The 26,041-nt window shown below is 38.8% G+C and overlaps 2 long non-coding RNA genes across 6 annotated transcripts; one reads left to right on the top strand and one right to left on the bottom strand.

Moving 5' to 3' along the window:
- Positions 1–6,370: 6,370 nt before the first annotated feature.
- On the bottom strand, positions 6,371–22,146 carry LOC150032198 (uncharacterized). Of its 3 annotated transcripts, XR_016524974.1 has the most exons (5): positions 21,981–22,146; positions 7,825–17,515; positions 7,633–7,744; positions 7,314–7,410; positions 6,371–6,629 (listed from the first exon to the last, which is right to left on the bottom strand). It is a non-coding gene; the product is annotated as an uncharacterized LOC150032198 (long non-coding RNA). The 3 variants fall into 3 exon arrangements; XR_016524972.1 differs by lacking the exon at positions 6,371–6,629 and having other exon boundaries at positions 6,667–7,410; XR_016524973.1 differs by lacking the exon at positions 6,371–6,629 and having other exon boundaries at positions 6,667–7,410; positions 7,825–8,020; positions 21,981–22,117.
- On the top strand, positions 20,816–25,196 carry LOC120067070 (uncharacterized). Of its 3 annotated transcripts, none has more exons than XR_016524977.1 (2): positions 20,816–21,013; positions 21,608–25,196. It is a non-coding gene; the product is annotated as an uncharacterized LOC120067070 (long non-coding RNA). The 3 variants fall into 3 exon arrangements; XR_016524976.1 differs by having other exon boundaries at positions 20,816–21,052; XR_016524975.1 differs by lacking the exon at positions 20,816–21,013 and adding an exon at positions 21,063–21,364.
- The last annotated feature ends 845 nt before the right edge of the window (positions 25,197–26,041 follow it).

Raw genomic sequence — 26,041 nt, 5'->3', positions numbered from 1 at the left:
GGCTGCCGGTGGTGCCATGGATGGGCAGAGGAGCTGACTCTCTCGAGATCTAACTCCGGTCGAAGGCTCCAGTCATCACTCGGAATGGATAAAGGAGGTGAAGAACTCTCAGCTGTCTTCTGCTGACCATTTTGTTCCTTACTTTTATACTCAATGTACCCTTGGTACATTTTGAGCCCACTGTTGCTCATTTTTTCCCTCCTTTTAGGTTTAATTTGACTAGGACTTCCTCTAGATTACATTCTTTCCTCTGAGTTCACTAGAATAGACTTCACGTTTGCCACCAACCTCTGAGCAAACCTGTTATACATTCTATTTCTAGTGAAAAGTCTATGTTTACCTGTGTGACTCTTGACTTCCACTCAGGTACGGTAGTGGATTGAGTAATCCTGCTGGCCTTTGCCTTCTAGGTTTCACTTGTTGACAAATCAAACATCACATAGTGATTTTCCTATTTTGCTAGACTATGCCTTAGTCTATTAGTCTAGAGTGGCCGTTTTGCTCACTCCTTATCATTCTTTACTGCGTTACTACTTAACTGGGAAGGAACTCCTTTTGTTCTCTTCCTACAATCATAACTTGCATTCTTAGTTGAGAGATAATCTTTACTCAAATCCCTCAACATCAATTCATGGCTAGAATGGAGTGTTCTCGACACTATCAACCACAACTTTTCCCTTAATTGTACAATTCTAGTTTAAGTACCGTCATACCTTAGGTACTATTGTTCAGATACCTTCTCCGTGTCCTTCAGTATCGAGCTATTCAAATTCTAGGGCAAGGCCTCAGTACCTTCTCTATGTACTTCAGTACTGAGTTATTCACATTCTAGTCTAAGCTCTAGTACCTTCTTCATGTACCTCAGTACTGAGCTATTTATACTTACTTGCTTGCATATTCTTATCTCTTAATAACTTAGTTGCCTAAACACATTCCTTACTAACACATCCTCATGGTCATTGTAAAACATAGCATAAATACAACATTAATGTGAGATGCGTTGTTTGGTAACTATTTGAGAATAATTGTCATAAATAGCTTTCAGTAGGCATGCATTGCTAAACATTCATAAGCTTTAACAATTTACTTAAAACATTTAAAGCATTTAGAGTCATTCACTCCTGCTGCTTGAACCATATGACCAAGAAATACAACCTGGTCTAACCAGAAATCACATTTGTTGAACGTGGCATACAACTGCTTCTATCGCAGCGTCTGCAAAACTATCCTCAAATGATTCCCGTGATCTTCCCTACTGCTTGAATACACCAATATGTCATCAAGGTGACACACTGGATTTGTTGTAACCTTTATTTATTAATTCCTGTAACTAAACTTTCAACTCCTTAAGTTCTTCTGGCACCATGCTTAATGGTACCTGAAAAATAGGTGTTGTATCTAGAATTAAATCGATAGTAAACTCAACTTCCTTATCAGATTGTAAATCTGATAAATTTTCAGGGAAAACATCCAGGAACTCTTGTACAACTGGTACATCCTCAGATTTCATCTTCTCGTCCTATGAAACCATCACATGGGCTAAATAAGCTTTCCATCTTTTACTTAGCAACTTCCTAGTCTTCACTGCTGATATTAGACTTACTGAAAGTATTCCTTTGCTTCCTACAAATACTGACTCTTGCCTACCAAATCTCTCGAACATTATCCATCATTAAAACAATTCATACGGTTATAACATTTATTCGGAAAATTCATGCTCTAGAGTGACATCAATTCCAGGAAATCTAATGGAATCACTTCATAACTATACTTATCAACAGCTACTCTAGAGCTTGTAAAACTCTTATACTATTACAACCTCTCCACAACATAATAATAACTACTTAGGGACATGCTCTCCACAATCTTTCCTACAAGCAGTGCAACATGCTAGATAGCAATAAAGGTATAGCACCATAAGCAACTATTTCATAAATATACTGGTGCATAAAATTACTTTACCATTCACAACATTAGGTGACTCCTCTGCCTCCTGGTAGGACATTTCATAAAAACCTGCCCTGCTGCTGAGATCGTCCTGCTTCCTTTCTCGTTTTTCTTCTCTTGAATCCCTTCATCGGCTCCTAAGCCACTAGGCTTATCTATCGTCTGTAAAGTCATTCCGTGTTCTATCTAAACTCCTCGACCTAGTTGGGCATTCCTTCTTGAAATGTGATGCTTGTCCGTACTAGAAACATACGTTTTTCCCTTTATAACATGTCCCTCGATGATGCGTACCACAATTCGTGCATAAGGTTTTCTTACCCATACCAGCTACCAGCTCGGTAGGATGCTAAAACCTTGATCTATCATCCATACTAATCATAAGTCTTGGCTTCTTCCTTCCTACCCTATGCTGACTTGTAGCTCTCTGTCCTTTATCAATACCTATTAGGTCATTCTCAATACCGTACTTCCTTTTCAAATCCGCCAAAATGGATTCAACACTTTTCACCAACCTCTTGGCGATCCTGTTAAATATTCTGTCCTCTAACTGAGGATCTAATCCTGTTTGCGGAATCCTCGACTCCCCGTCAGAAGTCGTTTCCTGATTTACGGGTCTTTACCTGTCCATTCACTAACATTTGAATTCCCTCGAATCTCGGAACTTCTAAAGGTAGGGTTAGGGTTCCCGTTGTCTGTCTGCCTGCTCTGCTTGCCACTTTTCCTGACATCTTCCTCTTACTTAGGTAGTACACATGCTGAGGACTCAGGACTCAGACTTGTATATATAAACTTTTCTCCTCTCTTTCCAAAACCTTTTGCTCTGATACCAACTTGTCACATCCCACTCCAGATTACCCTCTTAACCCGGATGGAATGGTGACTGCAATAGTTACCAACCCTTTTGCTGTCACTTACTGCCTATCTAACCTGTTAAACTTTGTTCAAACCCTGAATACATACATATCATCGATATACGAACATATTAACTTAGAACTTAATACATTTACATTACATGGTTTCGCAGCATTGTCCATACATGAATATTACAATTTAATGAGCCCCATCAAGAATACTAGTCACTAGACTGACACATGTGTACTAACTAATACAGGTCTTCAATTACGCTTCCTTCAATCTGTTTCTGTGAGTGGCAGAGCAGCAATAGAAAAATATTTTGGGAACTGACCGCTACCTGAAAAAGAAAACATTTGAAAACGTGAGCTAGAAGCCCAGTGAGTGACTTAATAAAAACGTAAATCTCATGCTTAAACTAAAAGCTTAAAAACATAATACTGTAACTAAAATATACCAAGCAAACGTGTACATAAAACCTTTAAAACCATTGTATTTGAAACCTGAATCTTAGTTAAAAATGAACATTCATTGCTCTAATTCCCAACGCCAAGCCATGGCCAGGAGAGACCTCTACTCGACCTGTTCATATTGAACTATGGCTGGGCGAGATCCCTACGTCGATCTCTTTAAATATACCGATGGGCATCTCAAGCAACTTCCTTTAAACATAAACATTGATAACAACATTTAACCACTATTAAACATCATTATTCCTTAGTTGAGAACGAGCATATATCGCTCTAGCTCCCAATGTCTGTTACCGGCCAAGAGACCTATACTTCGGCCTCCCTTTGCTGGTATATAGCCTAGGAGACCTATACTTCGGCCTCCCTTTGCTGGTATATGGCCTAGGAGACCCATACTTCGACCTCCCTTTACTGGTATATGGCCTAGGAGACCCATACTTCGACCTCCCTTTGCTGGTATATGGCCTAGGAGACCCATACTTCGGCCTCTCATTAATAACTATCTACGTGCACATAGAGTTTCTATGTACCGTCAATACCTTAGGTACATTTATGTTATTGGCCAAGAGACCCATACTTCGGCCTCTCTTTGCTGGTTTATGGCCTAGGAGACCCATACTTCGGCCTCTCATTCAGAACTACCTACATGCACATGGAGTTTTCTATGTACCGTCAACACCTTAGGTACATTTATTCAGATACCTTCCTTACCTTCAGTATCCGGCTCACTTAAACTATTAAGTTCTCGAAGAGTATTAAAAGAATAACTCTCAAATATAGTATAGAAAACTCTTTAGGATACTTTCTCTACCTTCAGTATCCTTTCTCATTATGTTTAGGAATACCAATGCATGTACTTTGACAACCTTAAGTATTTCAAACATAATACATCAAGCTTCATTCAACCTTAGCTTAGCTCTAATGCATGCTTCACACTTTGTAAAATAAGTTGGCTTAAATCATGTTGAACTAGCTCGTAAAAACCATTAGCATGCATTAGACATGGATAACATACTTGAAACACTCATAGATTAGTAAACATCATGAAAATGGAGTTACTAAAACATGCTGGAAGTATTTGGACAAGATAACATACTTAAATCATGTCAATTTCCATGGAAAACATGCTTTATTTAGCATGAGAAATAGCTTCAAACATAGGTTGCTTGGCACTTCATATAAACACTTAGCATGAGAAATAACTTCAAAGAAATCATAGTTTCTACATCATTAAAACATTAAATTATCACATAGTCACTCACAGCTCGTTGGCCTCTTAACGGGTTATACGCCTCTCCTAGCTCTTCTTGGCATGCAAGGACATAATTCCCAGTTAAACTACTTAGAATTCTTAGCAAAATACCTCAAATAATTCATTTACTAATGAAACTTTCATCATCAAAGACAACTTTACTAGTGAGATACTCATCATGAGTGAATTCTTCCTCATGAGTGAGATCAAGCATTTCTTCAACAAACTTCAACCTAGTGATACTCACCATACCAGCGAGATTCAGCCCAATTTCTAGTGAGATTTCCTTCTTGATCGAGATCCTCAAACAAAATTAGCGAGATTTCTTTCATAAGCAAGATCCTCATTCTCCATATCTCGTTATAACTTCCCACGGTGAGCTGTTTGCTTGTTCTTCCTAAGCAGCTGTCTGCTTATGCACAGATTCTCTGTTACAACTTCAAAAATTCATAACTCAAAATCCAGACCTCTTTTGAAGAAATTTCCTTCTACAAACATGTTTAGAATTGAGTTAACTTTCTTACCTTAAAATGTCAGCCAAAAATTCCTTATAGTTTGGCCTAGAGCTTCCAATTTTTACCTCGAGCCCAGATTAACCCGAGATTCTGCCTCCTCTGCATTTTCTTCACTTCTTTTCTTCTCCTCCTACAATCTTTCTCCGACAAGACAATCTCGAAAACTAGATTCTCCCAGCTTTCAAATAGCATAGATTTCACTAAATTTATTCGTGTAGATTGCCGAAACCAAGCTTTCGAAGTTCCTCTTCCTTTTAATCTTCCTACCGCCTCTCGAGTTCAAGGATTATTCGCCACGTCACCCCATATTTAGTGCCTTCAGCCAAACCAATAAGTGAGTTTCCTTATTTAATATGTTTTCCTTTTCCTTTCTCCACAACTTCTATAAATAATATGAATTTTCAGTTATTAGATATTTAATATATCATTCCTTTGGCTAAATATGCTTGTTTAGGAAACTTAGAATTTGGGGTTTACACTTAACTACACAAGAACTTATTTCTTCTTGCTTTCATCCTCTATCCCTCCTAAAACATGGCTTCATTTGACTCATTAGAAGACATCACATTACTTACTCTTACTTAAAGTAATTAAGGTTTGGGTTTTACAAATTCTTCCCCCCCAAAAGAAATTTCTCCTCGAAATTTGTTCGAACCTACTTATAACTTAGACTTTGACAACATCCTTTAGTCGTAAACTTTGAAAATATTGCATGAAGCATCAACTGTTTCAATTGAGTTCTACATTCAGTTAAATGGAAATAATACAAGTATTTATAGGAAAAATAAGAAACTATCTACTAATGCATTATCCTTAAATTTCTACCACTAACCTAGAAAAGTTCCCTCAATCAATTCAGTAAACCATTATGTAAATATTCTCCAATTTAGGAGGCACTACCTTAAATAAATGCCATTAACTTCAATTCACGTTTTTGGTTGTACTATCTACTATCATGTTAATGAGGATAAAGTGGAACTGAGAGCTAAAAAGGGCAATATGTGGGTTTTGGGGATGGAATTAAGGGATATGAAGTCTGGTCACCTTCTGAAAATAGAGTTATACTTAGTAGGAATGTGATATTTGATGAAAATCTCCATGCTAACTCAACCACGGAGTAGTCATCCATTCGAATTACACTTGAGCACATTGCCCGTCTGAAGGCTCAACCACGAACGAATACTCTGAACATGACTACATCTTGTTCAACTACCGAGGACTTTTATTGACAGGGCATGGCTTTGATACCAATTTGTTAGGAATATTGCAATTAAAGGATATAAAGGAACATAAAAGAATCGACACATAGATATACGTGGTTCACTAACACTATGTCCACGAAGCAGATGAAGAACAATATTATTAAAGAGAATGTTTTCTGAATACACATGGCGCCTCTACGGTTAGATAGTTTATATAGTGCAATACTCTAAGCCCTAGGGTCATAAAACAAATTCAAGGAATTTCAACAACATATATAGCCTCTAATGGCTATAATTATCACCGGTAAGCTTGTGTACACAAATGTTGTTTCCACCGTTCATCTTCACCGAGTATTTAAACTCAAACATAAGACAAAAAACTTGAATGCTCCTGTAATGAAAAACAACAAATTAAAGAGAACGAAATGTGACAAGAAAGAAAATATTGCACGAAGCATCAACTGTTTCAATTGAGTTCTACATTCAGTCAAGTGGAAATAATACAAGTATTTATAGGAAAAATAAGAAACTACCTACTAATGCATTATCCTTAAATTTCTACCACCAACCTAGAAAGTTCCCTTAATCAATTCACTAAACGATTATGTAAATATTCTCCAATTTAGGAGGCACTGCCAAGGCAATCCTATCAAAACCTTCTCTGACCCATGGTTTCCCAAGGGAAAAAAACTTTCAACCCAATTGGATCAACCCCAAATATAGTGATTCTTTGTTAGCCTTCATCCTCCCAAGTGGAACATGGAACATTCCTCTCCTTTATTCAACAATCCTTGAAGAAAATGTGGAAACTATTAAGAAAATTCCCTTGAATCAAAGATTAAAGGACACATTAATTTGGCATTTTGACAAAAAAGGTATATATACTGTGAAAGTGGATACAACTGGTTTCAAAAATCAAGATTATATATATCCAATACAAATCTTATGGAACCAATTTGAACGAAACTATGGAATCTATCAGTGCCTTAGAAAATGAAACACTTCATATGGAGAGCTGTAAAAAATATCCTTCCAACTAGAGGAAACCTAAGCAATAGAGGAATGAAACTCATACCCCTACTTGTAACAAAAAATTTGGAAGTGTTGATCATATCCTCTTCAGTTGCCCCTGTGCGAAACAAATATGGCATCTAATCTTGAAGAATCAATACCTGGATGAAAATTTTAATAATAGCTTCAATCATCGATGGACTAAACTAAATGGTTCATATTCAAGCAAGGAATAAAATCTGGTGGCTATTGCTTGCTGGGGATTTGGGGAGATTGAAACGCCATCCTTAATGGTCAATCTATTCAACCAGATAATTGCAAAAGCCAGTGGATTTTGAAATATAGAGAAAAATTCACATATTCTGAAAGTAAAAGGAAAATACCTCCATCTATCATGTCCAAAAATTCAATCCCTCAATCACTGCATCGGTTTTCCCTACTGATGATTGGATTAAAATTATATTGATGCAGCTTGGGATACCTCTTCATCTTCCACTGGTAATAGAGCAACAATTAGAGATCCACCTGGGAAATTATTAGTAGCAGCAGCAGCAAACCACATAAATATTGTTTACCCTCCTCCATATGCTGAAATTCTGGCAATAGTTGAAGGGTTGCGCCTAGCCATTGAGTCTTCCATCGACAGAAACATGATTCTTGAATCCGATCGCTTATAGGCAATAAATATTGTTCTTCAAAAATCAGAAAATTTGGGTGAAGTTTCTTGCTGGCTGAAGGAAATATGGTCGTTAACGAAGAACTTCAAGAGATCTGCTTTTTTATTTGTAAATAGTGAGTTTAATAATTTAGCAGATTTTTTAGCTAAGAATGCAAAAAGAATGTTTCTATTGGGTACTTAGAAAAATACATTTCCTGATTCGATAGTAAAGGAAGCTCTAAAGGATTGTACTCCTATTTCTGCCCATTGTGGCTTAATAATATTGCATTTTCTGTTAAATGCAATTAAAATATAGAAGATAACTTTTTAAATTGAAAAATTATTAAATGTATTTACAACACCACCGCATGCGGCGATCGATCGAAGATGTGAAGAGCAACTCATTCGTGGATGATTCTGACAAGTGTACAGCTTTTTGTTGTGAAATTCTGACGGATTGATCGTGGAGCAGAGAGGAATTTTCCATTACGCCATGGCAGGAATTACCATATTTATACCGTGGAGACCACAAATTCAAAGAGCCAAGGTCTTGTCTATAAATAGCTTCCTCAAATTCGCTAAAAGATATACTGGGAGAGAGGTTGGTTTGAAGAGACTTACAGAGTAAATCCGGGAGAACTACAAAACAAGGCTGAAAGGGGAGTCTCCGAGCAAAGAATTCTTCCGATTCCCGAAGCTGAAGCTCTGTGCAAAAGGTCAATTCTACTGGGAAAGCAAGCCTGAGAGGGAAGCTTTCCTCTCCACCACATCCATACGTCGACAAGCACAAGTCTCCGATCGGGATCTGTGTCAAGACGTTGACACTCTTTCCGTATTTGTTTCTATTCTCTAATTCATCTTCTGTGTTCATCTTCTTTAATCCCTCATTCACAAACATGTATCAAACGCTTAATTTTAGAATTAAATGTTATCATCGTCATCATTATCATCTCTCTGTCTCTTTCCATACATTTATCTTCCATTTTCTCTATGATGTATTCTTAATCCCCGGGGTAAACAGCGAGAATTAAGCGAGTGAGTCAATCTGTGTCAAGGAATCAATTAAGTTTAGCTAAAGCATGCTCGACGAAATCTTCACCTGTGAGAGTAGAGGTGAAGATGTTATTCCACCTATCGAGAGAAGGTTGGAAGAATGCGTTAACTAAAGCGAGAAGTATTTCCAGAGATGGAAACAACCTTGTGTTCATCACGTTCATCTCTGTTTCACTATAGACGTATGGGAACGCGACTAATCACTGAAAGGTGTATGCTAAGGGAAAGTGGAACCTTAGTTGCGTCCTTAACACGATTTACGAACTTGCGATGTTTTTACTTTTTACTCATTCTCTTTCTGCCTCATTCATAAGACTTGCCATCACATTTATAGATTCTTTTGTACAACTTCACAGCCAGTCCTCGAACCCTGTATCATAGTAGTTTAGGAATTTACTTTATCAACGCATTTTTTTTTTTCTTTCAGCACAATTTATATTTCTGTATAAACCAAAATTCTTTATTCATTATTATAACCGGTCGCATGTATCACATAAGTATCGTATTTAGTGACAACAATCCCAGTGTTCGACCTTGGATCATTCTGAGAAACTTGCGTTGGAATTATACTTGGTTTCAGCGTAAGGAAACTTGTGACATGCACTACTTCATCACATACTACGAGCATATCACTATCAACGTATACACTTAGAATGTAGTATCGCATAAAATTATCTTTATTGTATATCATTGTGCGCATGCTTAAAATGGAAACATTAAATCACCGTTACAGTAGTCTTCACATCTAGTTGATCCAATTCCAAATTTTATTGAGAACATATATATAGAAAGAGTTGAATAGAATTTTGCTTGACTACTGGAGAAAATATCTCTGAATAATCTATGCCCTCCCTTTGTGTGAAGCCCTTTGCAACTGACCTAGCCTTATATCTAGCTTTTGTTCACTAGAAGTTCCCTAATTTAGCTTAAAAGCCCACTTAGATACTATTGGCTTGCATCCTTTAGGGAGGGGTTCTAGGGATCAAGTATCATTCATATTTAGTGAATGCATTTCCTCATTCATAGCTTCATTCCAACTCCTGGCATTAGGACCACTTGTGGCCTCTTCAAAAGTAGTTGGTTTTTTATTAGTAGAAGCCACAATAACATTAAGCACTAAGTTCATATAATTCATTTCGGTGTAACTAGTTGAAGGAATTATAACTCTTCTTTGTCTGTCCCTATCTAATAAATATTGACTCAAATAAGTTTGAGTATTAAGGTTCCGCTTTCCCTTGGCTTACACCTTTCAGTGATCGGCCACGTTCCCATATGTCTATGGTGAAACAGGGATGAACGTGGTGAACGCAAGGTTGTTTTCATCTCTGGAAATACTTATCGCTTTAGTTAATGCATTCTTCCAACCTTCTTTTGAGAGGCGAAATAACATCTTCACTTCTGCTCTCATAGGTGAAGATGCCGTTGAGCATGCTTTAGCTAAACTCAGTCGATTTCTTTAACAAGGATTAACTTACTCGCTTAATCCTTCCCCTTTACCCTGGGAGATTAGTTACACATGGTGAAAGAAATGGATGATGAATGTATGGAGAAGAACAGAGACATGACGATGAATACGATAATGATATTAAAATATAAGGATAAGTGTTTGTTACAGATAGTGAATGAAATATTAGAGATGAATACAGTGGATGAATAGAAAATAAGAACAAATATAGAAAGAGTGTCAATGTCTTGACAAAGATCCCGATCGGAGACGATTTGCTTGCCGACGTGTGGTAGGAATGGAGTGAAGAATTTCCCTCTCAGGCTTGTTTTCCAGGTAGAAGTGACCTTTTGCACAGAGCTTCTTCTTCGGGAATGAGAATGAATTGCTTGCTCCAGAGACTTACCTTTCAGTCTTGTCTCGTATTTCTCCCCAGATTTTCTCTAAGTTGTCTCTTCAGACCAGCCTCATTTCTTCGAATTTGATGTAGCTATTTATAGACCTTGGCACCTTCTGCATTAGTGGTCTTGCTTTGAAAAGCTGATTTTTCCTACTATGGCTTAGTGGGAACGTCCGCTCTACTCCACATTCAATTTGTCAGAATCATACAACAGAAAAGCTGTACAGTTTTAGAAGTCCTTGCGAATGTGTCGCTCTTTACATCTACGATCGATCACTGCATGCGGTGTAATTTCTTTGATCTTCTATCGATTTCCGCATGCGGTACAAATGCGTTGATCGTTTGCGTCCATGCTCGATCGTCGCATGCACTGCAATTGCGTTGTTCTTTTTCGTTCTTGATTGATTGGCGCATGCAGTGATAATGTGTTATTCATTTTTGTCCTCAAGCGATTGTCGCATGCGGTGAACTGTTTCCTGCAAAACAAAGACCTGGACATTCCATCTTGCCATCGCAATGGGGTTAGCGGGTGTGCTTACGACACTTTACAATTTTCACGTTTCTAAGCCAATTTCTATACGGTCGACACAACTTTTCCTTCTTTTTGCCACATAATCTAAATAAAACGGTATAAATAACTTGTATTTCTATAAGTTATCACACCCCTAAATTTAGATATATGCTTGTCCTCAAGCATATCCTCGACTAAGGTAATTCAGCTCAATTCCTATCCTAACTTTGCGTCGATCGGCTACTCCGAATGCTCCACCTCTACATAATTTCTCAAACCTACAAGTTCCTTTTATCCTTTGACATTTCTTCAACATGCTCTACTTTATTCTTATCTAAGACAAACCTTTGCCCAAAGTTCTCTTCTTGTTTTGAAAAGAATGTTTTACCTATCCTTGTGAAAACAACGAAGTGTGTCTTTTATGTGGTGGCCCGGTTTGCGTCATCCTATAATGAACGTTGATCATGGTTACACCCTTCGTTTTGGCTTACTCCCACGGGTGTCATGCGAGCATCCAACTTCGGTTGTGTACCAAGCTCAACTTCAACTCTTGATCCTTAGCCAAGTTTTACTTTTGCTGGTCTGTGGAGTTGTCTTTTTTATTCTTATTTTCTTTCTTATTTTTTTTTTGTATTGCGTCGATTCTTGTAACCTACCTTCGTTTTGGCTTACTCCCATAGGTGTCATGTGAACATCCAACTACGAGCAGGTTTCTTTCACGACTTAACTTTTATCAGGTTGGGATTTCCCTTACGCTGACAGTGGAGTTTTTTTTTAAATTTTTTTTGACGATGATGAACGCATTTGCCTGATATGACCATATTCGCTTGATCGCATCTGCTCAGACCTTCCTCACCCCCAAATTTAGAGATGCGCAAGGTCCTCATTACATTGTTTTGGACAGTATTGACAAAACACTTAGTCAAACTTTTGAAAAGAAGGTTTGAGCAGAGTCTTGTAACAGAGAAGGTAAAGTAGAGCTATTGCGATGAATTGTCTAAGTGTTTGGCAAATTTCGCTAAGGTTACGCATAATACTCATCATGGCAGTGCAAATAAACAATGCAAAAGAAAAGAAAATAATTACCACAATAAATTGACAAAGGATGATAAAATAAAGAGGCCAACGCATAAAGAAAGAATGATTACTCAGTTGTATAAAATTTTTCTAAGTACACAAAGAATTATAATGATCACAACACAAAATTGTAAGTATGTACAGAAGAATACAAGGTATAACTATCTATATAAAAAAAAATTGAATGACCGCAAAAAAAAAAAAAAAGAGAATGCAAAATTGTGGAGAAGGTGGTACACCCCCAAATTTAGAGTTGCGGCGGGGGCTCTTGTTGAGGAGGGAGTTGCGGAAGAGCCCTTTGCAGGGCTTCTTGAAATTGCAGAGGTTGCTGTAGATGTGGAGGCACCACGGGACCATGTAGATATGTAGTCAAGAAATTGAAGTACTCATGGTTGAGCTCGGCCATCTGTCTTTGATTCAGGCGAATGGTGAAAATGTTGCGTTGAATATTGACCATCGCCTGCCGCAGCTCTGCGTTGCTCTCTCGCAACTTCGTTAATGAATGGTGGAAGAAGGTTAGCTCTTGAGATAAGAAGACCCACATATCTTCTAAGGCAGCAGCAAGGGATGCGGTGGAGGGTTGCTCCGTCGATGTTTCACTAGCATCGGTTTGAGGTTGAGCGGAAGGGCCTGCTCCCAAATCGTATGGGTCATCAACATGCGGCGATGTTGGCAGTGAAAAGTGGGGTGGAAATGGATGACGGGTGGACGCTGTTGGAGATGTGGGGTTGGAGTCGGGGGCAAGGAGGAGGTTGGTGAATTGTTCGGGAAGAGAGGAAAGGGGTTCATTTGTAGGCTTGGTGGACGAATGACTAAGGGTAAAGGGTCCAAGGGTAATTTGGTTTGCTTTTGCGGTGAACTTCCTTGGACAATTTCCTTCCCTTTGTCATTTCGGTGCTGCTTCTTTGGTCTTGGTGGTTGTGGTGCATTTAAATAAATGAGGGGCCGTTTTGGTACAAGCTTGGGGCAATGCGGTGAATCCTTGAGAAGAATTCTCAGGGTCTTCGTGTTGATGACACCGTGCACTTCTGGCATGGGTTCTTCTTCAATGCCCGCGCCCACAGATAGGCATAGGCTCGAAATTGTCCATGGGAAGAAGTACTAACCTCTTACACGGCCAACAAAACCTCAGATTTGCTTCGCAAGAAGCTGGCCCACATTAATCGGAATGTCGCGCGCTATGCAATATGCGGCCATAACTCGATCCCTTGAAATGGTCTTGTTATGCAATGTTGGGATGAGTCGCCTTTTCACCAAATAGATCCAAAGGCGCGCTTCTGGTAGCAGCCGATTGGAGGCGAGGGTTCTTATGCCTGTTAAGGACACTGTCCACTTGGTGCTTGGTTGCGTTAATACTCTCAGTGCATCCTCCATATGCTCTTCTTCAGGATCATCAATCAGTTTGTTACCCGGTGTTTCTGAGAAATTCTTCAACTGATAGAGCTGATTGATGTCCTCTGCGCTGAACGACACTACCCTCCCTTCGACGATCATCGCATCTTCGGTGTCGTGGAGCTGGCCGTGGTAGAAGGCCCTCACTATCGATGGAATAACGATGGATGGACACTGGTAGAAAGCTTCCCACCCATGTTCCACCACAACACTGGTGATGAGATCCGGTAGTGGTGCCGATGCAGGAAAGAAGCCCATTTCCATCCACAGATCATCATTTTCTTTCGTGGTTGTTGGACGCCTCCTGGTCGACGCAAGCTCGCTGCTCTCCACTTTAGCTTTGCCCTTTTCCTGACGCAAAGTGGGATTTTTGTCTTTGGATGCGTTCTCGCGCCTTGCGTTGCTCTTCTTTTTCATTTTCCCATTCTTCCACTTCTTTTCTCTTCTGCTCTCTGACGCGCTGAACATTTGCTTTGCGGCATCTCTCATTTTCCTCCATTTCCTTCTTCTCCATTTCTTCTTCTTCTCTCATTTCTCTTTCAAATTACTCCAAGGCGAGCACAATGCACTGCTCATCCTCGAGCCTTCTTCTCTTTTCATCTTCCGCCCTTGCGTTGTCACGACGAACCTCTTCATCGTGAAGTTTTCTGGTCAAATTGCCTGATGCGATGATTTGGCGTGCACGTGACATCTTCTTTTCCTTCTCTTCTAATTGTCTTTTTCTTTCTTCCCTCTCCTTTGCTATGCGTTGAAAAAATGTTGGGTCACTTGTGGACCCTTACGACACATTCTCCTTGAGACGCCGCATTAGAGGGGAGATGTCAGGATCTTCTTTATCGTCTGACGCAACTAGTCTGGTATGCGACGATGAAGCTAGTAGTTGCACTGATGATTTAGCTTACGCTGACACCCTCTCTTCCACCTTTGTGGTGGTTGATTCTCCGTCGACATCTAAACTTTCCACCCATTTCCTCTTTTCTTCCTCTTTCTTTAGGCGCTTCTTTTCTCGCCTGTGTTGTTTTCTTTCACTTCTCCTCTTTTCTTTCTTCTTCTTTTCTAGCTGGGAGACTTCATCTTCTTCTGCCCGTTTTTCTTCATCTTTTTTCTTCTCCTTCTTCTCATCAAACTTCCCTGTCTGCTTCTTCGCCTCCACAACCTCCAAAACAACCCCAATGGGTCCCTCATTGGAGTCTGTTGGGGCAGTCTTCTTAGGATCCGAAATGGTCAGGGCCATTCTCCGCGAAGCCACTGCTAACTCCTCCTCTGTCGGCAGGGACTGGTTCACTACTCCAGCCTCTGGTAACCCCCCATCTCGTTTTAAATGGCTCAAAATACTCCCGAATACCTCATTTTTGTCTTTTCGTTTCAGTTCACTCTCGGTTGAAGGTACTGGGAGTGCCACCTCAGGTCTGGTGGCAGGGCCCTCCCATTATGACTTAGCAGGAAAGGACATCCTTTCGTCTGCTGAGTAATAACTTTCTCGGGAGCTGAAGCGATTTGACTACCCTCTCTACAAATATTTTATCATTTTTTTTATTTAATAGGACGGGTGCAATGTTAAGTGTTTAACGCAATGCATCCGTTACCACAAATGCATATTTGCGGAGGACGGGCACAATGTATGTATTAGTGCAACACAACCATCAACACAACACATTTCTGGAGGACGGGCGCAAGGTATTGCTACCAGCGCAACACATCCGTCAACATATTGTGTATTTGCAGAGGACGGGCGTAGTGTACATACGAGCGCACTCATCCGTCAATGCAATGCATTTTTAGAGGACGGGCGCAAAGTGTATCTATTAGCGCAAGATACACCCATCGTCGCAATGCATACCTGGTGTTATTATAGTATCACCAACATCATAACGCTTATCCCAAAACCAAGTTGATAAGATGTTGCGGTGTTCACTTTCATCATTCATTCACAGAAAATTAAGATCAACGCAAACTGAGACAAAATTGGAAATAAATTCAACTAGGCAGGAAACTAAATTAACGCAAGCTAAGATTGAAATAGAAATAAATTCAATGAAACAAGAAAATTAATTTACGAAAGCAATTACAAAGCAGTAAAGAAAGCAGTAAAGATAGTGATAGGGTGCTGTTTAAAGAAAGTTCTTCAGGGTTACCGCAACCGCATCCCTGCAGGCGATCAGACTTGCCTGCCTAATGTCAATTTTGACATTGTTCCTTCCCACTCGATCCAGGGGCTTCTGAGTTGCTGGGCAGTGTACCAGGTGTTCTGTTTCTAAGCTCGGCCGCCAGCTGCCCGACCTGGACCTCCAAGTTCCTTATGGAAGATGCTTGCGATTGCATGATCGCATCATTTCTTTCTATATAATGCTTGAGCAGAGCTTCCAAGGACGATGAATTTATTAAGGTGTTGGATGAGGAAGGTTGGTTATGCAATTGCCTATTTTGGTAGTGACTCAATTTTGACCCTGATGAAAAGCTGGAGGATTGCCTCGATTCTCGGATTGATTGCTATATAGATTCCTTTGGCCTTCCTATCGTTGTTCCCTCCCCAACTGAAGTTGGGGTGATTCTGCCAACCTGGGTTGTACGTGTTGCTAAACGGGTTGTTCTGGATCGAGTACACCGTCTGTTGATTTGATGGGCACATTTCCACTGAATGACCCCCTCCCCCGCATTGTACACAGCTTATTGCTTCCACTTACGTTAGCGCATTGGCTTGCGATGCACCCTGGGAGAGAGTTCCTTGATTAATCGCCATCGTTTGAAGGAGCGAGGTAACTGCGACCATTTGGGCGGCCAATGTCGTCATTGTATCAGCAGGTACAATGGTGCTTTCCGTTTTTCTTCGCTCTGGGTCTCTTCCTCCATACCTATCATCAACCCAGTCATCTGTATTTTGAGAGATGCGATCTAAGATGACCTTTGCTTCAGTGTACGTTTTGTCCATAAATCCTCTTGTCGCGGAGGCATCAACAACAACTTGCGTCGATCTATCCAGGCCATTATAAAAGGTTTCCATAAGAACGCAATCGGGAATCCCAATATGCGGACAATTCTTCACCAGTCTCCTAAATTGCACCCATGCGGTGCTCAGAGTCTCATTCTCCATTTGCTCGAAATTCAACACGTACCTTCGTCTTCTTGCATTAACTGCGGGAGGGAAAAATTTCTTCATAAATCACTTAACCAACTGATCCCAATAGTTGATTCCATTTGGCTCCAATGAATGAGCCCACCTTTTTGCCTCATCCTGAAGTGTATAGGGGAAGAGATATAATCTTATTTCTTTTGGAGTCACACCAGGGATGGAGAATGTATTACAAATCTCTACGAAGCTGGTCAAATGGGCATGCGGTTCCTCTTCTTGTAGACCTCCAAACTACCCCGCGTTTTGAATCATTTGTAGCATGACTAGCTTAATTTCGAATCTTGCATTCTCCTCCATCGTAGGTCTTGCAATTCCGGGCGAGAAAGTCGTATAAGTTCGGCACTGCATAGTTCCTCATGGGAATATTGTGGTCAGCGGCCAGAAAAACTAGGTCTTACGCCGACCGATTTATTCCCTGATTCCCCTCGGGCCTATCATTGTTGTTTGCCATGTTTCTTCTTCACCTTGTATGGTTCTAACATGCTCTTGCGCGAAAGGTTCGCTCGATCTCTGGGTCGGCGTCAAATTTTGGTTCAGTCCCAGTACTCATACATCGTCAACCTACTCTCCGTGTAAACAGACAGTACAACAGAGATCTGTCCTGCAAAATACCACAAAAATATTCAACACTAAAAATTGCCAAACCCCGGCAACGGCGCCAAAAACTTGTAATGATTGATTCAAGTTTTCGATCCACGAAAACGGCGCCAAAAACTTGTAAGCTTGTAATTTGATGATGATTTGATTTGAATTCGTTGTTGGTCAACAACTTGTTAGGTTGCTGACTTATGCGCTTTGTGATAATAATAATATGAAATACTACGTTCTAAAAATGTATGCAGTGATGCTTAGATGCTTTCGTAGTATGCGTTCGTGTAATGTGCGCGTGTCACAAGTTTTCTTACGCTGGAACCAAGTATAATTCCAACACAAGTTTTTCAGAGTGATCTGAGGTTGAACACGGGGATTGCAGTGATTAATGCGATACTAATGTGATATATGCAACCGGGAAAACAAAAGAATGATGAATTGGATTTGAAAAGTAAAATACGGTGAAATGTAAAATGCGATAATAAAATAACATGCGATGGTAAGTAAAAGCGATGATAAATAAATTGTGGTGATAAGTAAATTGCGGTGATAAAATAAAGTGCAGTAATAAACAAATGAATAAACAATTAAATATACAAGTTGAGGACTGGTTGTGAAGATGTGCAAAAGTATTTGATGAATGCGGTGGCAAGTCTTGTGAAATGTGTCAGAAAGAGAATGGGTTGAGGGAAAGGACATCGCAAGTTTGTCAATCCTATTGAGGACGCAACTAAGGTTCCGCTTCCCCTTGGCTTACACCTTTCAGTGATCGGCCATGTTCCCATATATCTATGGTGAAACAGGGATGAACGTGGTGAACGCAAGGTTGTTTCCATCTCTGGAAATACTTCTCGCTTTAGTTAACGCATTCTTCCAATCTTCTTTTGAGAGGCAGAATAACATCTTCACTTCTGCTCTCACAGGTGAAGATGCCGTTGAGCATGCTTTAGCTAAACTTAACCGATTTCTTCAACAAGGATTAACTTACTCGTTTAATCCTTCCCCTTTATCCTGAGGGATTAGTTACACATGGTGAAAGAAATGGATGATGAATGTACGGAGAAGAACAGAGACATGATGATGAATACGATAATGATATTAAAATCTAAGGATAAGCGTTTGTTACAGATAGTGAATGAAAGATAAGAGATGAACACAGTGGATAATAGAAAATAAGAACAAATACGGAAAGAGTGTCAATATCTTGACACGGATCCCGATTGGAGACGGTTTTCTTGCCGACGTGTGGTAGGAATGGATTGGAGAACTTCCCTCTCAGGCTTGTTTTCTAGGTAGAAGTGACCTTTTGCACAGAGCTTCTTCTTCGGGAATGGGAATGAATTGCTTGCTCCAGAGACTTACCTTTCGGTCTTGTCTCGTCTTTCTCCCCAGATTTTCTCTAAGTTGTCTCTTTAGACCAGCCTCCTTTCTTCGAATTTGATGTAGCTATTTATAGACCTTGACACCTTCTGCATCAGTGGTCTTGCTCTGAAAAGCTGATTTTTCCTGCCATGGCTTAGTGGAAATGCCCGCTCTGCTCCACGTTCAATTTGTCAAAACCGTACAATAAAAAAGCTGTACAATTTCAGAAGTCCTTGCGAATGCGTCGCTCTTTACATCTACGATCGATCGTCGCATGCGGTGTAATTTCTTTGATCTTTTATCGATTGCCGCATGCGGTACAAATGCGTTGATCATTTGCGTCTATGATGATTGTTGCATGCGGTGATAATGCATTGTTCATTTTTTTCCTCAAGCGATTGTCGCATGCGGTGACCTATTTCCTGTAAAACATTCTATTTTGCCATCGCAATGAGGTTAGCGAGTGTGCTTACGCCACTTTACAATTTTCGAGTTTCTAAGCCAATTTCTATACGATTGACGCAACTTTTCCTTCTTTTTGCCGCATAATCTAAATAAAACGGTATAAATAACTTGTATTTCTACAAGTTATCAGTGCCACATCTTAAAGCCTTTAACTCCCTCCACGAAGCCAACAAACATATATTTGAGAGCCCTAGCCTTTAGTTTTTCCATGTTTTGGTGCACATAACCAACACAATCGAATACTTTTGGGTTATCTAGGTTAGGAGAATGGTTAGATCACTTCTGTTCTGGTGTAAAGAAGTCTAAAGAAGTGTGTGGGCACCTATTTAGGGTATAGATAGTGTATGCAACTGCTTCAACCTAGTATTTCTCATTTAAAATTGCATTAGACAACAAACACCTCACTCTTTCCATGATAATTCTGTTTAACCTCTTATCTACCCCATTTTGTTGATGTGTATAACTCACGGTCCTATATCTGTTATGCCATTATCATTACAAAATCTATTAAACTCCTCTTTGCAAAATCAAGTCCATTGTCTGTCTTGGGGTACTTTAGTTTCTTAGATGTTTGTGTTTCAATCAATACTTTCATATCTTTAAATTTCTCAAACACTTGATCCTTGGTTTCTAGAAAGTATATCTAGCTTTTCCTTGCAAAATCGCCAGTTAGAGTTAGAAAGTACCTTGAACCACTCAGGCTTGGAGTTGGGGATGACCTCCACAAGTTAGAATGGGCATAATCAAGAATGCCTTTGGTAGTATGCTGAGCTTTTATGAAGCTTTGCCTAGTAGCCTTTCCCATTATGCAGTGTTCATAAAAAGAGAGATGTTCATTGATGCCTTAGGGTAATATACCTTGTTTAGAAAGGGCTTGCATACCTTTAATGATGATGTGTGATAGCCTTTCGTGCCACAAATCGGCTTCTGTCAAGACTGTCTCTGTTATAGCATAGGCTCCATTTAACATCTCTAATCCTTTAATAACATATAGATCATTGACCTTCTCACCAACCAAGACTACTTTAGAATCCTTTATTATTTCAAAAAATCCACCTTTTCCCTTGTATTCACACCTCATGGAGTTCAACATTCCCAAGGAAATTAGATTTCTCTCGAGTAGAGGCACATGTCTGACATTCCTTAGAAGCTTAACTGATCCATCTCTCACCTTTAATGAAATCGAGCCAATTCCTTTAATCTTGCAAGCTTCATTATTGTCCATGTAAACTAATTCTCCATCAATCTCTTTATAAGTGTTGAACTAAGGCCTAAAAAGGTATCATATGATAGGTATAACCATAATCTAGGACCCAATTATGCTTTCCTAAAGGGCTTACTTGGTCGACTTTATCATTTGTAGAGGTTAGAGCATTTGAATAAAAATAGAAGCCTTCAACTATGGAGGCTTCAGATTGTTTTCTCTTATGTTCTTTCTTTTTTTCTTGATTTTTCCTCATCAAACTATAGTAATCTCTCATAAGCTGTCCCTTCTTCTTACAATAATTGCATCTCAGCTTAGTCTTAGGCTTATGTTCTTCATTAAGTCATTGTTTACCACCCTTAGATTGGTTTGGATTGTTCTTTCCCTTTATAAACAACCCTTCTACATTTGGATGTTCTCTCTTGATAACTTGAAGCTCCAATTCTCTGGTCCTTGATGATGAAATGATGGCATCAGGTAGTGAATTCAAAAGAAGATATGCTTCATTTTCATCATGTAGGTTCTCACCAACCTTTTGAATTCAGAAACTATTTTCTTGAACTCATCTAGGTTGCCTGTGAGTGTCTTTGTTGAGTCCATCTTAAAAGTAAAGAACTTTACCCTCAAGAACACTTGTTTGGAAGGTCTTTTATGGCAAAGTGACATGCCAACTTAGTCATATCCTCTAGGCAATGTCTTGATCAATAACCTGCTTTAAGACACTTTCACTAGGTTCAAAACCAAAGTTCCATAAGCTGCCAACTCCATATCTTTCCTTTCTTCTACTGTACCCATGGTTGGAAGAGTTGATGAGTCCAAAAGAGCCTTGTGAGCTTTCTGTTGACCAAGAATAGCCTTGGTCTTGGCTTTCCATAAGTCAAAATCACACTTACCATAAAAAATTTTCTATTTGGATCCTTGCCACTGCCATTTTCAATACGAAATCTGGGTCTTGAACCTTCAAGATCTGTTTTCTTGATTATCTTGATGCTATGATACCAGTTTTTGTTGGGTTTATTTTGAAATTCTCGTCAAGCCCAAAATTAAGTATGCTTTCAATTTATGTTTCAGGTCCAATTAGAGAAGTATGATCCAAACAAAACTAAGTGTTAGGTGCCAGATGTGGAGATGGTGAAGCCACGTAGTTGATTTGATCACCATATGGAGGTTTGAAATGCATTCCCATTTGTTATGATTTTATCAAAACAGTTTTTTTTTTCAAATTTCAAAGAAAGTTCTTTCTCTCTCATGCTCTCAGATTCTCTCTAACATTCTCTGATAATTTTTGGTGAATTGCAAGGAGAAAAGAAACACGACATGTACAATTTTTTGATCAAGGAAAGGAGAAGAAGAAGATGAAGAACATGGTGTAACATGGTTCAACTGAATTGAAGCCTACATCCACGGGAAGGGAAATATTTGAAGATTGTAGATAAATTTTTACCATTTTTTTCAGTGACTTCCAATGTCTTTCGACGAGGCGGACTTTTCCTTCATCTCTCTCCCTTTGTTCCTTCTTTAATTCTTCCTCGTTCCTTCGTTTCTTTCCTCCTTTACTTTCCTCTAAAATAATAATCCCCAAATCCTTATAAGTTCTTTTCTTTTTTATTATTTTTTAAACCTATCTTTGCCCATTTGTCAAACACTCAAGAAAACACCACCACCATACATGTCCAACATATAACTTTTCTTAAAATTTTGATTTTTTGGTTATTTATTTCTTTTTATTATTATATTTTTCCCTTTCTTTTATTTACTTAGAAAGAATTGGAAACTACAAATTTATCCTTCATATAATCGATTTTTTGCCCCTTGCCCTTGCCCTTGACCAACACTCCAATTTTCTCCTTCTACTAATTTTAAATTTTTATTTTTTATACTAATATTATTTTATTATTTTTTTACCAAATAAAAATCAAATTAGGTTCTTCATATCCAAAAATAGAGGATTGAAATTCCTACTAGTAGATAATCATAAGCTCATGAGCATTATTGCTGATTTGAAATGTAAGTTAAATCACGTCAAGGCTGGGAAAGATTCTATGTGCAAGTTTGTGAGAATGCTAAATTCTAGTAGTGATGCACTTGATAAGATTTTGACAAAAGATAAGGCTTCTAGTGATTTTTCTTATCTAGGGTTCTGTGGAATGGGAAGCAAAGTTGAAAGGCAGGCCTTAGATAGAGGAAAATAAAAGATAAGAGTTTTTCATATAACAAAATTATGTCTCTAACAACATATCAGAATCATCATCTTTAGTGTTGATCAGAAAGCTAGCACAACATCTAGAATGACCTGGATTTGTCACATTTGTGGAAAAGGGAGACATATTACGCCTTACTGCTTTTGTTTACATGGGTACCCTAATATCTGGAATAGATCTTGAATCTCTCAGAGACATATAAATGTTGCTCAAAGTGGTCCTAGAACAAGACAAGAATGGTGTGTTAAAAATTCATCTAACAGGTGCAATGTTGTCTTAACATCTCTTAGGACATACGCCAGAGGGTATTGGTTCTTCGATAGTGGGAGCTCTTGGCATGACTGGTAAAAAGAACTATATTTCTGAGCTAAAGGTTGTGGGTTCTGGGCAAGTCACTTTTGGAGATGGTGTAAGTGGAAAAATTATTGGAAAATACAAGCTTCAATATCCAGGTCTTCCCTCTCTTAATGATGTTATGCTAGTCGAAGGTCTTACTTTGAATCTCATAAGTATTAGTCAGCTATGTGACCAAGGGCTGAATGCCAACTTTACTAAGGACAGATGTCTTGTCACATATAATGATAAGGTTCTTATCACGACAAGTTTGCGCTTATCTGACAATTGCTATTTGTGGTCTTCTAATGTGTCTAGTCATATGGGTAGTCTTTCAATTTGAGATGAAAATAATCTATGACATAAGCATCTCGGCCATGTTATCATCAAATTTATATAGATAGCCATGTTGAAAAATGCCATAGTTAATCTCTCTTGTCTTTGTGTTAACGAGGGAATCATTTGTGGAGAATGTTAAACAGGTAAGCAAATCAGAATTTCGTATTAACAGGTACCTCATACTACTTTGGATAGAATTTTGGAGCTTATACATATAGATCTTATAGGTCCTATGCAAGTTGAAAATCTTGGCAGAAGCCGTTACGTCTTCTGTGTGTCGATGACTTCTTGAGGTCCACTTGGGTGCATTTTCTTAAGGAAAAGTCTGACGCGTTTGATGTTTTCAGAACCTTGTGTTTATAGCTTCAAAGGTGAATGAACTTAAATATTACCTGGATCTACAGTGATCATGGGAAGAAGTTTGAAAATGGCCACTTTTCAAACTTTTTGTAGCTCTAAAGGTATTCAAATGTATTCATCGTGAATTTCTATGCCTATTACTCTTCAGCAAACTGGAGTTGTGTTGCGTAAAAATTAAACCCTTCAAGAGAAGGAGAAAGTCAAGGTTAATACCACGACTTTCGCTATGACTACTCTGGTACGCCTTGGCATTGAAATCCGAACTGAGTGTGGTCGGTCCACTTCTAGTAGCTCTTTTGAGTCTACTCACAAATTTATTGCTCTTAGTTGTGATCCAAATGTTGTTTTGCATGATGATGTCAATGTATATACTGCTGCACATAAAGAGCTTGGTGTTTCTAAAAATATTGCTCATGTTGAGTTTATGAATGTCGCATGTGATAATGTTACTCTTGAACACAAGCATATGGCTAAGTCTAGTAAAAATAATGGTGTGCGTGATGATGTCCTAGAAACTGTTGTTGCTTCTGTTATTCTATCTGCTGATCTTGATAACGTTAAAAGTCCTGTTGAGTTTGAGGCGATTGAGAAAAATGTTACTAAAGATGGATGTGTCTGCCGGGGGGGGGGAACCCTACTGGTGGAACTGTCTCTCCCAAGGTTAATGTTGAGTCAAATGCTCTTGTTGTTTCTGATGTTCTGCGTTTTAACCGGCTCGGTGTCAATGTTGAGAATGTGTCTTTAGCTGATAAGAAAGACATGTCTCAAGAAGGAGATGTTGATGGGTAGAACCTGAATGAAGTGTGTTCCAATGATAACATCCCTTTGGAAAGGCTAGTTAACAAGAATAAGTAAAGTGATAAAGAAATTGTTGATTCAAGTGAGAATGTTTCTGAAGATGGCAATCTTGTGGCTGATGATAATGTGTGTGTTTTCTTAAAGTTTCGCAAGAAACCAGCTGTGGCGAAGAAAATCCTGTCAATGTCCCTACTTACTACATGACAATCTTCCCATGCAGGAAGCAAAAATAAAAGACTCACCTCCTTCTATCCCTATAGTCCAATTGGATGGTTAACTCTCCCTTTTCGAGATGTGTTATGCAACCGTTGGCTGTTAAGTCTTGAGATTTGGCCATTGAGATTCAGAAATGTAACAAGTGCAAGAATGAGGTGGATGTGTTGTTACAAATGATATGCTTGTCGGCTGCTCGAGCTGAGGCTGCCTCTTCTTTTAAGGATTGGATGATGTTTCTGTTATGACTGAATGTTGTGTTGTTTTTTTAGACTATTTTTTTAAAGTCACACAAAAGGGGGAGAAGTCCCAATTGGTGTATTGGGTTACTAGTTTTGTTGTAGAACTTCTATTGGTTTATTGTTGATACGCTCTGCCTTCCCTTTATGAATTCGATGTTGTTTCTTTTGTCTTCACATCATTTATAACTGGTTGGTTGTTCTGGTTTATCTATGTTTGATTTGTGATTCTGCTTCTTTGGTTGGTTTTTGGCCTTGTTTGTCTTGCCCTAAAAAAATAATCTCCAAAAGGGAAGTTTGTTAGAGAATAAGAATTGGCTATATTTCTTTAAAGATGCTTGGGCTTTTATTCTATGAACTGTTTTGCTGGTTGTCTCTGGAAATGTTCTACAAGATATTTCTCAGAATGTTGATCATGGAGATCATTTTTTCCTTATTTGGAAAATCCTATGCATTTATTTCTGTTGGATTTTTTTCCTTATATAAGGTCTGCAAATTATAGTTGGGGTCTGCTTCCTATTTTCTACTATGCATATTTAAGAGTAACTTGTGTTTTTGCTCGAGTTGCTGATTTGAGTCTTTGAATTGAAGTTTCTGTTTCATGGGTGGTCCAACGACGTGATTGTCTATCAATCTCATAGATTGCGAAGTAAGTTCTCTTGATCTTGAAGTGTTGCTCTAGATCGTCTTGAAGTTTTAATTAATACTTGAGAAGGTTTTTTGGATCTTAAGGGGAGCTTAAGGTATCATTACATGAGTAGAGATTCTCAAATTTAAGGGGAGTCTAAGTTCATCAAGTGGAGTGGTTTTCATTCAAAAGTGGAAAGATAGCAGTTTGAGAGGGAGTGTCACACTTTGGGGAAGCACAAGTGTTCGCACTTATTGTAGGATCTAAAGGCAACATTAGAGGGGGTAAATAGGGTTGACTACCATTTTTTTTTTTAAAATAATTTTATCTTCAAACAATGCTCAATAAAGTTAATCCACTAATTTGATTAAAGAAAATTTATGCAAGAAAAAAC

The sequence above is a fragment of the Benincasa hispida genome, chromosome 12, assembly GCF_027475165.1.
Source record: "Benincasa hispida cultivar pf3 chromosome 12, pf3_genome.v1.1, whole genome shotgun sequence".
NCBI lineage: Eukaryota > Viridiplantae > Streptophyta > Magnoliopsida > Cucurbitales > Cucurbitaceae > Benincasa > Benincasa hispida.
The sequence above is the reverse complement of the archived record's forward strand: the minus strand, read 5'-3'. Positions and strand labels throughout refer to the sequence as shown.